Consider the following 13146-nt stretch of genomic DNA (forward strand, 5'->3'; position numbering starts at 1 on the left):
CCGTCCTCACGTTTTATTTTATTTTATTTTCATTTTTTGGCTGAGAAACTTCTGTCTTTTACCAAATTTTGCTTTTATTTGACTCCTTGGGGATTGTCTACTTTCTTTTGAATCTTTCTTGCCAGTCAAGTTTGAATTCTTTTTACCCCAAATTAAAAAGAATTAAAAATAATAAAATAAAAAAAAAAGGAGGAGGAGGGGTGCTTCAGAATTGCAGAAGAGTAATTATTTCTATTTTCTGTTGCTAATAAATGGTTTTAGTTTGGATAATGTTGGCAAGGTTTCCTATAGATTAGATAACCGATTTAGAGGTGGAATCTTGAAAAGTTGACATTTAATGATTGATAATTTCGAATGGGCCCATGTTACCGCACTCGATTCTCCACAAAACCTAATTAGGCAAAATAAAAAATGAAGTAACAAAAAGATCATATTATTTAAGCAATCCAATTTGTTCACGACCAAACAAGCCCTTTGAGCACTTGACAAATCGATTACGGAGTGGTATAATCGCCTCACCATGCGCCCTATAGAGTAGGCGTCGGAGTCGAGACTCGTCCTTCCCTCAAAACCAATCTCGATAGGAGCACAGGTACGATAACTCGGAACCTATCAAGACCTCAAGCAAGTTCGACCATAGCACTTGCTACTTGAAAACCTTAAAGCTAGGATTAATAGACTTGTCAAAGGCATTAAATTGGATATTTTATTGATTATAATTAAGGATAATGACATAAATAATCCCTAAATTTTGGCCCAAATATATATTGTGTCCCGAATTTTAATTTATTCAATGCGATTCTAGGTTCTGTGTACACATTTTATTTAATCAATGAATTACATGAAAATGTCAATATTGTTTTTGTAAAATTGAATTAATGAAATGATAACATTAAACATTTTTATATATTGAACGTGTAACTATTATATATTGAGCTAAGGTTCAAAAGTCACATTAAATGAAATAAAAAAAAACTAAAAATTATATTACATATTAAATTTAAATTTAGAAATTATTTGTATCTTTATTCCTTGTAATTATTGCTATTGACGAAAGACGGAAAGAGGGTAGGAAGCCATAATGGGTGGTGGGTGTGGGTTGACTCGCCAGTGGGGATTGACAAGGAAGTTCTGCTGGCGAGAGGGTACACCCGGCCGGATGCAGCACCAGTCGTTGCCACCAGAATTTCAGCTTCCTCATAACTCCCTGCACCCGATTCGCGGCCCGTGATCTCATTTACTCCCGATCGGTCCTAAATTTTGAGTTCCGTGATTTGTACGTTCGACTTACGCCTCATCTCGTGGAAAAATTGAGCAGCTCCGATGGTGCCGGGTCGGTCGAAGGCGAACGTTTGGTTTAATTTAGATGATGCTAGAGTTGGATTAAGGTGTCTCTTGCTTGATGTAAGCTCAAGGGTTGAGCCGGCTATCTATGGATGAAACCTCGAGTCGTGTAGATGGATAAGGCGATTTTCATGTGTCTAAATGGATTAGTGAAATTTTTGAAATTTTTTTTTTGAAATTTTCTTTTCAGCTTCGAGGAAAGAAAGTTATAGGTAAGATGTATAGGGGAAAAGAAAGAAAAAGTAGTGCACTAGTAAGTTGGCAATGTTTGCCAAGCCTCTGGCTAGCTAGTAAATAAACTGATATATATTTGTAGTGAGCAAGATACAGATTCGATTCTCTTTGTCATCGAATACAAAAAAGCAATTTCGCATTTAAAATATTCATGAAATTTCAACTCATCCCGTCGCTTAATTTATGAAACTATCGAGCGTATTTAGTCGTTCAATATTGGCTTGTTTAAGTGAGCTTCCCCATGACGAAAGACATGAGGTCAAAGGTCAAATTTAAGAAGTTTTGGATGGTCAATTTAAGCTTGTAAATTGTAAATAGTTTCTGATGCGTCGAAGTCTTCTTTCTTTCTTTCTTTCCTTGATTTTTCCAAATGCATATTGATTTTTTCGTGAGTCAAAAGGGTGGAAAGGCCAAGGCATAAATTGGTTAGAGATTCTTCCAAGACGTAATTGGAATTTGAAATTTTATAGAAGATAATTTGACCTTCGAAACGAATCTATTTATTTTTAATTTTGTATCTTTATGAGCAAAGTGGCTTTTTTTTTTTTTAACTCTGATGCGAATATAATCTCCAATTCCTTTTCTGGACTTACTTTGCTTTTTCCTCGAAAAGCCTCGTTAAAGAATCAAAGCCCTAATATAGGCGACTCCTCTACAATGTGAATAAACAAAATTTATTTGGTGAATTTAGTGGGGGGGCTTCAAGATATCCAAACACGTAGAAGAAAGAAAATCTTTAGAGGAAAGACGCGTAGATTATTCTTAATAAATTTCATGCCTTTTTTCCAATACTGTCAAGGGATTCTTTAAAAAAGTGCAATGAAAAAGAGAAATAATCCCTAAACTTTGATCTAATATATAATGTAATCATTGAATTTTAATTTATTCAATATAGTCCATAACCTTTTGATATATATTCAATTTGGTCTTTAAATTATATGAGCTTGAATTAATAAAAGAACGATGGTGGGTATTTTCATTTAATTTAAAGATTAAATTGAATATGTATCAAAAGTCTAAAGATCATTTTGAGTATATTAAAAATTTAGAGATAATATTGCACGTTGAGTTATAGTTCATGAACTATGTTACATATTTAATCAGATTTCACAAACAATTTGTGTCATCATCCCATAATTTCATGTTGATAGAACTTGAGGCATCTTGCCAAAAAGAGAATGGGAGAAATCATCGAGCTCATGACTCTCTAATACCAACCGTAAGATGAGATGTTTGGTAATCTTAAGTAAGAACTTAAACTATAGGGTGAGGAAGACAATTTGAATTTGATACGAAACATAATGAGAAATTATTCAAAAAGTTTTAAATCTATTACACTTTTATTAATTTAATCATGAATATTTTAATTACGTCAATCGAGTTCTAAATATTTTCATGTTTTACCAATTGAGTTTATTTGGTCAATTTTGATCATAAATCACCTGAAGTGAACACTCGGTGTCAAAGCTAACCTTAATGTGGAAAAAAAATTAAAAAAATTGATTCTTTTTATTTTCTCTATCATTTTCTCATTCTTTTATTTTTCTTTTCTTCTTCTTTTAGCCAATTGTTAGGCATCAATGATGGCTGATGACTAGTTAGAAAGGAGATCCAACAAGGTCGATCTCGCCGTCACTAGTGACCGGGCAAGTGATGAAGAGCTGGCAATCTCTTTGACCATTTCTTATCCATTTGTGACCTATCTTTAAAAAAATAGCACATCATCTTTAATACTTGGTAAAAAAAAGAGCAAACCCAAGATTTGCCAACAACTTGCACCTCCTCCTTGTCACTAGTGGCCGAGCGAGGCTCCCACAAGGTCATCAAGGTCGACTCTAGTCGATTGTTGATCATTGTCAAGACTCGGCGATTGGACGGAGGAAGAAGAAACAAAAAGGGAAAAGAAATGAAAAAAACAATTTTCTAGCTCGCATTATATGCATCACGTGTTATAGAGTTTATCGGGCATTAATAGAAGCAAATTTACACATAAAAACCATCTTATCCAAGTTTTTTTACGGTGTCGGTCGTGTCACTTAACGATACTTTCTCTATTCATATGTAATTCAATTCATTATTGAACTGATTATTAGGGCGGGTTATATATATCAATTATTTAAGGATCTCTTCTATTTGGTACGAGACTTTTACGATGCACAATGTCCGTAATCATGTTAAGATCCGATTGTTTTTGAATGTTGTGTCTGTGTGCTTCCATGGAGCTTGATGGGAAATTTCCTATCTCTGTTGTTTTTTAAGGAAAAGTAGGTCCATTGGGTGGGAAAAGGTTTCATTTTTCTAAAAATAAATTATTTCGAAGGACAAAAGGAACTCGGTCGGGAACAATTTTCCGGGATGCGTGATTTGACAGTACCCGCTGCATGGGCCATGACATTTCCCTGCGATTTCTACACACCCACACCCGCACACAAAAATTAAAAAAAGAAAAAAGAAAGAAATTCCACCAGAACCGCCACGTATTATCCACATCTAAACATGGATAAATTTGTATTCCATTTTAATAAACTCGATCCACTTGCGTCTACTGTTCACGCATAGCATTGGGATCGGAGAGGCTGCCACGAAAGAAAAGCCCGTGGCACTTACGCCGATGCGGAGGAATATAGGCTCTCGATTTTCAAAAAGGAGAATTAGAAACTGAACTAATTGATTTTAAGACCGGATAAGACTAGGATCTAGATCACGGTTCAATCCAATGAAATTGATCACTATACATTTTCATGTTTCTATTCAAATATCTTAGGACTAGATAATCTTGGGATCTAGATCATGATTCAATCAAATGAAATTAATATATATTTTTGTGATTCTATTAAGATATTTTATTGTCTAAAGTATGACCCGAAATAACGCTCAGGACAAATCTCATACTTCCATTCTAATATCTTATTGTTCAATTATAGTTCCTATTTCTCGAAAACAATAAACTAAACTTATTTATTTAAAAAAATAAAAATAAAAAGTATATGTAATCAATTCCATCTAATTCTTCTTTAAAATCGAGAACCAAATGGCCTAAACGCTAATTCCAATTTTAGGAATTAGAAATCGAACTGATACTTCTGGACACCGGACCAAATTGGCTAGTTCAGTCTGGTATGAGTGATTCTCGATTCAATCAATTCCCTAATATAGATATTCGAGTACTCGTTGAAACTAATTATATTGCACTCTTTTCAATATGTTGCAAGTGCATAAGAAAGCCCATGGCACTTCCAAGCCTAGATCCCTGACTAAGTTCCGTCTTAGCAACCCATTGTTTTCGTGAAGCAAATCAGGTGGTCGATTGGATAGCTAAGAAGCCCATGGCACTTCCAACCCTAGATTGCCGACTAAGCTTCGTCTTAGCAACCCATTGTCTTCGTGAAGCAAATCAAGTGGTCAATTGGATAGTTAAGGCACATTTTGCAAGGGCTCTCTCGTTTATTTGGTTATTTAAAACCCTCGATCTCAGATTCTCCATCAATCAATTATTCTACGTTCAGAAACCAGTCAACTATGCTCGAAACACGTGGGTTAACGAAACGAGCAAAAGACTCTCTTTCGACACCCAAAAAAAAGAAAAAAGGGGTTGCTTTATACGTGATTGAAGTACGAGGACTTGACCCAAAAACAAAAAAAAGAAAAGAAGTATGTGTCGATTTGATTTGGGTTTCGTTTTCTTAATTTGGGTTTTTCTTTAAAATCCAAAATTAAGTCGAAACTTTGCCGAAAATTACGACACTACCCAAAATACAGCAGGCCCCGAAAAGGTGGAAAGAAAAGCCGAATACGCCGGTCAACAGTCGTCGGGCCACGCCCGTAAATTTACCTGCTTTTTTCACTGGGGCCCGCCCAGCGGAAGAGGCCCTTTAACTTTTTTAACCTCTTCTACCAGAAAATCAGGGCCGTTGGATTTGGGGCCCCTCGGCTCCCCGATCTTCGCTACTCCCCGCTCCAACCGGGGGGAAATCCCCATCCGGCCCCCGTCGATTCCCGCGCGTCGCCCGCCCGAGCGCCGAGGGCAATTCCGTCTTTTCACCGGAGGTGGTGGGGAGAGAGAGATTCAAGGAGAGAAAAATATCCATCGTGTCTTCCTTTCCAAGAGCGGAAGCGCCCTTCCCTTCCTGTCCACAGGGGCTTTTGGACTGTTTCCCCAGGAACCCTAGTCCATCAGGGCCGTTGCTCCCCAGATCCAACGGCCTGGATCAGTCGGCGACTCTGCCGCGCTGCTTCGATCGCAGTTCCTCCTCCATAAACCCTAGCCCGTAGATAGAGACACCTATACACATCATTCTCTCTCTCTCCACATCCCCACCCCTCTCTCTCTCTCGATCGATCGATCCCTCGACGAGATTTGCGTGAATCGTGCTCTGTTTCTGCCGATCTCCAACCCTCTCTCTCTCTCTCTCTCTCTCCTTCTCTGTTTTCTGCGTCTGCGGTTGTTCATGTGGGTAGAGGAAGAGTGGGGAAAAAGAGGAAAAAGATTGGATTTTTATTTGTCCGTTTCTCGGCGATCGTCGTGTTAATTCGTGGTCGGGGTCGATCGGCTCGATTGGCGGTTCGGTCGATTGGTCGCACGTGTCCCCTTTCCTTGGAAACCGACCGGGAGGGCAGAGTGAAGTCTTCAGTCTCGTCGCGCGGATCGACTCAGTGAGCTCCCTCCCATGGCGTGTTCGGAGGACGCTCCTCGTACTCGACCGTAGTTGTTTTTTTTTCTCTTGGGGAAGGAAAGGGAAGGGGGGTCTTTCTTTGTTGTCCGTACATGGTCCGGACCCGGTGTTGGTCAGAAGGGGGCACCGAGCGTCGCGTCCCGTGAAGTGGGTCGTCGCGGGAGGGATCGGCTGAGTGGGCGGCCGGGTGATTTGGCGAGCCGAGGGGGCGGCGTGGGTAGGAGATCGAGCGGTCGGGCGGCGTCCGGTTGTGGAGCGCGGCGGCGATGCCATCGGTCGGCATGCGACGGACGACGAGGGTTTTCGGAGTGGTGAAGGGCGTCGACGGGGCGCGCGTGTTGCGCTCCGGCCGGCGCCTGTGGCCGGAGTCGGGCGAGGGCAAGCTCAGGAAGGGAGGCGGCGGCGAGAGGGATGAGTGGTTTAGCATCATGGATAGCAGAGGTGGGGGTGGTGGAATGGAGTTGTTGGTGTTGGTCTCAAGTCCAAGCAAGTTGGGTTGGCTAAGAATGTGAGTCCGAAGCGTGAGGTTGCTGTAATTGAAATGGGGGACGATGAATTCGAGAATCTGATGTCAAAACTGAGTCTTTGATGGGAAGGGACAATGAGGATAGGATGACTGGGATTGTCTATAGCAGGAAAAGGAAAGAGAGGCGGTGCCTGGCTTCGAGATTGGTGATGGTAAGAAGTATGGGATTCACTTCTCTAGGAGGCAGAAGAGGAAGAGTGGTGATGCTCAGGGAGAGGATTTGCAGGGTCCTCGGGCACTGTCTGTGGTTTTGGAGCTGCCACATCGAGAAAATTCTGCAGTTGTTGGCCTTTTGCGTTCTATTCTGCAGTACATGAAGAGGGTCTGCATTAGATTGTCTGCACTGTCACAGCTTGTCATGTCAGAGCCGCTTCGGGGTGTCTATGCATTGCATGGAATTCATTTTTCACGGGTAGGCTTGATTTTCTTTAGTCTGCTGAGCTCTTTCCTGAATTCTATCTTCCATTATGTATAGCAAATCGGGTAGATTGGATGTAAGCAGATAACTTCTTATTTAGATTGGTGTAGTTCCAATTATTATCTGGTGGAATTTTTCCATATAGTGGCCCTGTACACCTATTTTTATTTTATGATAAAATTAAGTTGTCAAGCTGTCGGTGTGTTTTGCAATTAGTGCAAAGGATTGGGTTGATGGTTTCTGCAAAGCATTCCTTTTTTAACAAGTACAAGGTCATTTGCAATTTAGGTCGCACCTGCATGTTATCTATTTTGATTGGTGAGTTTCCGGATGGATGGTTATTGTGTAACAGTATCTGCCCGGGTAGTTTCTTCTCTGCTAGTTATGTATCATCTAGTGTCGTGTGGGTGTGTTTTCACTGGATCCTCTTATCAACGGGCTTGCTTCATCCTAGTAGTGTTGCTTTCGTTGCTGTATTTGAATGGTTGTTCTTCCTTTTTTCTCCTTTCAGGATTGTGCTTCCATTATCAGCTCGGGGACATGCAAGTTCTTTGGATCCAGGCAGTTTACACCTATTTTTTGTGTGGATTTTTCTGCAGTTCCCTTTTGTTTCATGTACATGCATCATCGTATGCTTCTCCGACATCAGCTTGTGCCATTGGCTCCTGTAAATAATTCAGCGTTGGTGCAAACAAATGATGGTTTGGTGACTGTGGAAGAGGAGGAACTCTCGGACGAAGATTATTCTTTTTTGCCTTCAGAAAGCAAATCAGCCAGTAATGTTGAAGTTACAGGGAGTGAGTTGCGGCTGCACGTGTCTTCTAGAGGTGCTAAGGTTGACAATCGATCTCCGCAACATAGATATGGATCGAATTCTCGTGGCATAAGAAAAAGGAGGAGTCAACTGAGGTCAAGGAGGAGAGTTAGAAATCCTTCATTAGCATGTGTGAGGAAATGTAATGGAGCATTAGCCTCAGACTTAGTCAGTGCTAAGAAGAATGGATTCCCATTTTCTTCAATAATTTCTGGTGACAAAAGAGAAGATCTGTTCGGACTAGGTCTGCTGGAAGTATTGATGAGATGAGCGCTACTGTGACCAGAGTTCAACAGGATACAGATATATTATCCTGTAATGCAAATTTATTAATTAGCGATTCAGACAAGTGTTCCAGGGAAGAAAGTGGAAATGTCATGTTGGAACTTTTGGGCTCTGGCGAGTGGTCTCTTGTTTTCAAAAGTGGGGGGGTGGTGAGATATGCTCACAAGGCACAAGAAGCTATGAAACCCTCTTTCTCCAACCGTTTCACCCATGCAATGGTCTGGACAGGGGATAATGGTTGGAAATTGGAATTTCCTGACCGAGATGATTGGTCGAAATTTAAGGATCTTTACAAAGAGTGTTTTGAACGAAATAAGCATGTTGTATCTCCTAAGGCTCCTCCTGTTAAGATAATACCTGTTCCAGGGGTATGTGAAGTAGTAGGCTATGGAGAAGAAAATTCTGTACCCTTTACAAGACCAGAAAATTATATTACCTTGAGTGCTGATGAGGTGTCAAGAGCTATGGCCAGTAAGACCGCAAGTTATGACATGGACTGTGAAGATGAGGACTGGCTTCATAAATTCAATGATGAGTTCTTTGCTGAAAATGATCTGGCTGAGCGTGTTTCAGAGGACACCTTTGAGCTTATGATTGATGCATTTGAGAAGGCTTTCTATTGCAATCCTCATGATTTCTTGAATGATAAACCAGACCCTAATCTTAGACTGGACATAGAGAGAAAGGATGTTGTGGAAGCTGTACCGTTATTGGATGAAGAAGCGGAAGCAGAGACGATTGGCATTGGTTAGATTATTTCAGGTAAATTAATGCTTGAAGAACTTTGTGCTGCCATATTTTCTTTGGAGTGATAACCAACGCACTGTTAACATGCTGGATGGGGTGGATTCGTATTTTCTGTTTTCTTTTCTTGAAAGGATATGCTTTCAATGAAAGTAAAATGTATTCTTTCTTTGCAGCGGAGCAGTTCTATTAGTCCTTTTATTTGAGAGGTGGTCTTACAAAAATATTACCAGATGACTGCTTTTCTTGCCATTAGTCTTTTTCTTCTTTATACTTCTTTTCAGAAAATGGTTACTATCATCTAATTTTATATTAGTACTCTCTTGTGTCTCTTAAGTGTTTTCTTTGAGATAAACAGCTTCCTATTCCAAGTGATTTTTGCTCTCTGGGTTTGGAATTCTTTTGAAGTATCATTTGGATGCAGAAGAGCTTTGCATCTTACGTTTAGCACCTTACTTGTGTTGTCATTTAAGAAAATTGTCTAGTGTGTATTTATGGGTAAATGAAAAGAGTGAAATCATATTATGTGCCGTGAGTGCAAGTTTGGTTTGGTTCATTTCTTCTGCTTCAAACGTTTCTCCTAAACATAAACAAATGTTTTTACAGGGTCATCAATCGAGGAAAGCTCCTTGGTTCCAAAGCCTGCCCTGCGTAAGCGGAGGTCATTTAAAAGGCAGGGAAGCCAGCATGGACGAGGCAAGCAACCGGGTCTCTTGCAAGGTGAATGTCACCCTCTTAACTGGATAATTGAATGATACATGTACAGTTGTAGGTAGTTTATAGGTGTGAATACATGTTCCATCTGTGCAATGTGGAGTTATTTGAAAATCGACTCTCGGTTTTGGTTGCTTATTATCCATATCTTTTCAGCAATGGCAGCGGAAAGAGATGCTATAGAGGAACAGAGCGCCTTGCGGAAAGTCGAGGAAGCTCGAGCATCAGCTAACAGGTCCATGGAACTCGCAATCGCGAAACGCCAGAGGGCTCAGTCCCTCATGGGAAACGCGGACTTGGCCGCCTATAGAGCCACCGTGGCTCTCAGGATTGCCGAAGCAGCTCAAGTCATGGAGTCCCCCGATGCAGCAGCCGCCCATTTTCTCGACTAACAGTGACAGGAGAAGCGGGTACAGTCGGTGTGCGAATCGGAACTGCCCATGTTCTTTTCTCCTCTAATTCAAGAAGGGTTTTGATCTTCTGGAGCTGTCGGAGGCAATTGTGAGCCGCGGTTTTTTCAAGAGGCTTTCGGGAAATTGTAATTTTGTACAGAATTGGTTGAATGTACATGCTGTATCACTATGACCTCACATCTGCAGCAGCAGATGGGTTACAGGAAATTTCTTTCGAGTTCGTTGGACGAACAAAAAGAGAGGAAAAAAAAAAAAAAGAGGTGGAAAATACAAGAAATATTTAAGTCAATAATATATGGACTGCCATGTTTTTGTACAGTAGTCATACACCCGTGCATATAATCATTTCATCTACACCTTTTTAAAGATTAACAGTGATAATAGAAGCTATCTCTATACTAAACATTTGGAAAGGATAAAATTGTTGATGTATGATGCATTCCTATTATATTGTTTTTGTATGGAAAGTGCTCAATATTGCATCATTTACACGTGCTTTTTGTGTGTTGAGCTGGCTTATCTGATAACCTTGAAAATACAAGAAATATTTAAGTCAATAATATATGGATGGATTAGTTTGAAGGTTTTTGGCGGTTCTCTCGCTGTATGAGACTTTCGTTTATTTGCATCATGTTGGTGGCGATTTCTACACCAGGTGTTCCATCCCATGACTGCAAAACTTTGCAGTTTGCAGTTCTTTTTTGAGTTTAATAACTGCAAAGTGAAACTGAGAGGTCGCGGTAGTCCTCGTCTCTTGGGCTTAAGCTCACGAGATGATACATTCAATTTGATGGTACTGGTATTCGATCAGATCAACAAGCCACATGATCTGTGCATCCCTTGCATACTCCCCTAGCAACTAGCAGCATTGTGACAAGTCGGATCGCGAGCTGAGGACGGCGATCGATGAGTCAGGTCGTTTTTGAATAGCTTCTTGTTCGGGTCTCGTGTTTTTGTCGGCGTAGTTAATCATATCTTTAAACTTGGCCAGACCTCAAGTTCCACATGGAGACTTGACTCAATTTGGGATGTGCAATTGGATGAAGAACTCCTCTGGATTATCAACAACTTGAATATGCCTTTTGGAATTCAATCTGCTAATGGAAAAACGGACGATTTTGGAAGTGTTTATCCGATGATTTAAAATGAATTCGTGTAATTCACCATCTTTTTTAATCTGGGTTCTTCCTAGCAATGCCTCTGCTTTATTACTTTTTTTCTGTCGGTTAAGCCTGCAAAGTTTAGACGAGTACTGGAGTCTGAATTCAATCATTACAGCTTTTCAATCTGCTGTGGCTACTTGAGAAAGATTCGGTCAAGCTGAATCCGGTTCATGATCAGACGACGAGTTTCGAATTAATTCAACTCTTTTTTTTTTTGGCTGCAGTTTCTTTACGACGCACTGGCACTCCAATATTTGGGGACTCTGAACTAAACTTCCTATCGATTCAAAAGTCCAAGAGTCCGAATAAACACGTAATTTCATTTTACAGTTACAAGGCAAACGGTATTGTGATTGCCGATGGATGTCTGATGATGCTGATCTTTGTTTCTTGTGCTGTCTGACCATCCTTTATTTAGTACCTCGTAAAGAACGATCCCTCCTTGAATACTATTATTCTCCAACATGATCATGTAGTTGACAAAAATCAGAATCATCTGTTTTGTCCCCTTGCTACGACACCACCTCTGCAATTCTCATTCCTGTCTCTGCTCCCACACACTATTCCTCAGTCACAAACCTTATTTATAAATAGCCAGCGATGCCACAATACATTCCACAAACATCTCACCAGAGAAGAAAATCTCTTCAGAAGTCTCTTAACGGTATGCACTAACATTAACCCTTCAAGACCACCGTTTTTTACTGAAGGAAGCAAAACGAGTACGTGTTAAGTGACAAGAGTTCACGTGGAAAATGGCGGCATCAGCCGGGGACGACCTTGCCCGGTCGATAAGCCAGAGGTCATTCAGCAGCAGCCGTTCGATGAGCCAGAGGATGAGCCTCTCGGCGAGCGGCAGAACTGGCCTCGGCGAGCATTATTGAGGTGTGGAGCACGCAGGGTGATGCGTTCCAGAAGAGCAGGAGGGAGGATGACGAGGAGGAGCTGAAGTGGGCGGCGATCGAGCGGCTCCCAACGTACGACCGGCTGAGGAAGGGGATGCTGAAGCAGGCGTTGGATGATGGGAGAGTCGGCTATGCAGAGGTCGATGTCACGAACCTCGGAACACATGACAAGCAGCATCTCATAGAGAGCATATTGAAGGTGGTTGAAGAGGACAATGAGAGGTTCCTGCTCAGGCTGAGGGAGAGAACTGACAGGTCAGTGGGCACAGCAACCTTACAATCTCTCCCTTTAATATCCTGATCTATATAAGCACAAAGCAAAGAACAGAATATTAGTAGACTCATCCTATGACTAACGTAGTAAAAAAAATGGTTCGCTGTGAAGGCATTTTCGGTATCATGGAACTGTGCCGAGCTGAATATTTTGAGGTTGATATTCTTAGGTTGAATTTGATGTTTATAACAGGGTCGGGATTGAAACCCCCAAAATCGAAGTCCGCTTCGAGCATTTATCAGTGGAAGGAGACGCCTATGTCGGCACTCGGGCACTTCCTACTCTGCTGAATTCTTCCTTGAATGCTATAGAGGTATGCTCATATCATTTCTTTTCCCATACCTTCACTTTTTAACTGATTGGGTAGGATTAAGTCAGTCGTTTCTTTGTGTCACTCGATTCATGAATAAAATCCATTTATCCATCCTCTTTGCCTCCTCTTATTATTTTTTCCACATAATTCTCTGCAACTTTGGCCCCGCATTCTAAATTTATAGCAGTTATCGAACATGCAACAGCCACATTTTAGTGGAAACCTTGTGCTGATATGAAGCTGCACCTTGATGTGATGAACAGGGAGTTCTTAGCGTGGTTAAGCTATTCCCATCCAAGAAGAGTAGTTAAGATACTGCACGACAT

The 13146-nt window shown here is 40.9% G+C and overlaps 1 pseudogene; it reads left to right on the top strand.

Annotated features, from left to right (window-relative positions):
• Positions 1-6234: 6234 nt before the first annotated feature.
• On the top strand, positions 6235-10486 carry LOC120286057 (annotated as a pseudogene).
• The last annotated feature ends 2660 nt before the right edge of the window (positions 10487-13146 follow it).

This window comes from Eucalyptus grandis, chromosome 7 (assembly GCF_016545825.1).
Source record: "Eucalyptus grandis isolate ANBG69807.140 chromosome 7, ASM1654582v1, whole genome shotgun sequence".
NCBI classification, from domain to species: domain Eukaryota; kingdom Viridiplantae; phylum Streptophyta; class Magnoliopsida; order Myrtales; family Myrtaceae; genus Eucalyptus; species Eucalyptus grandis.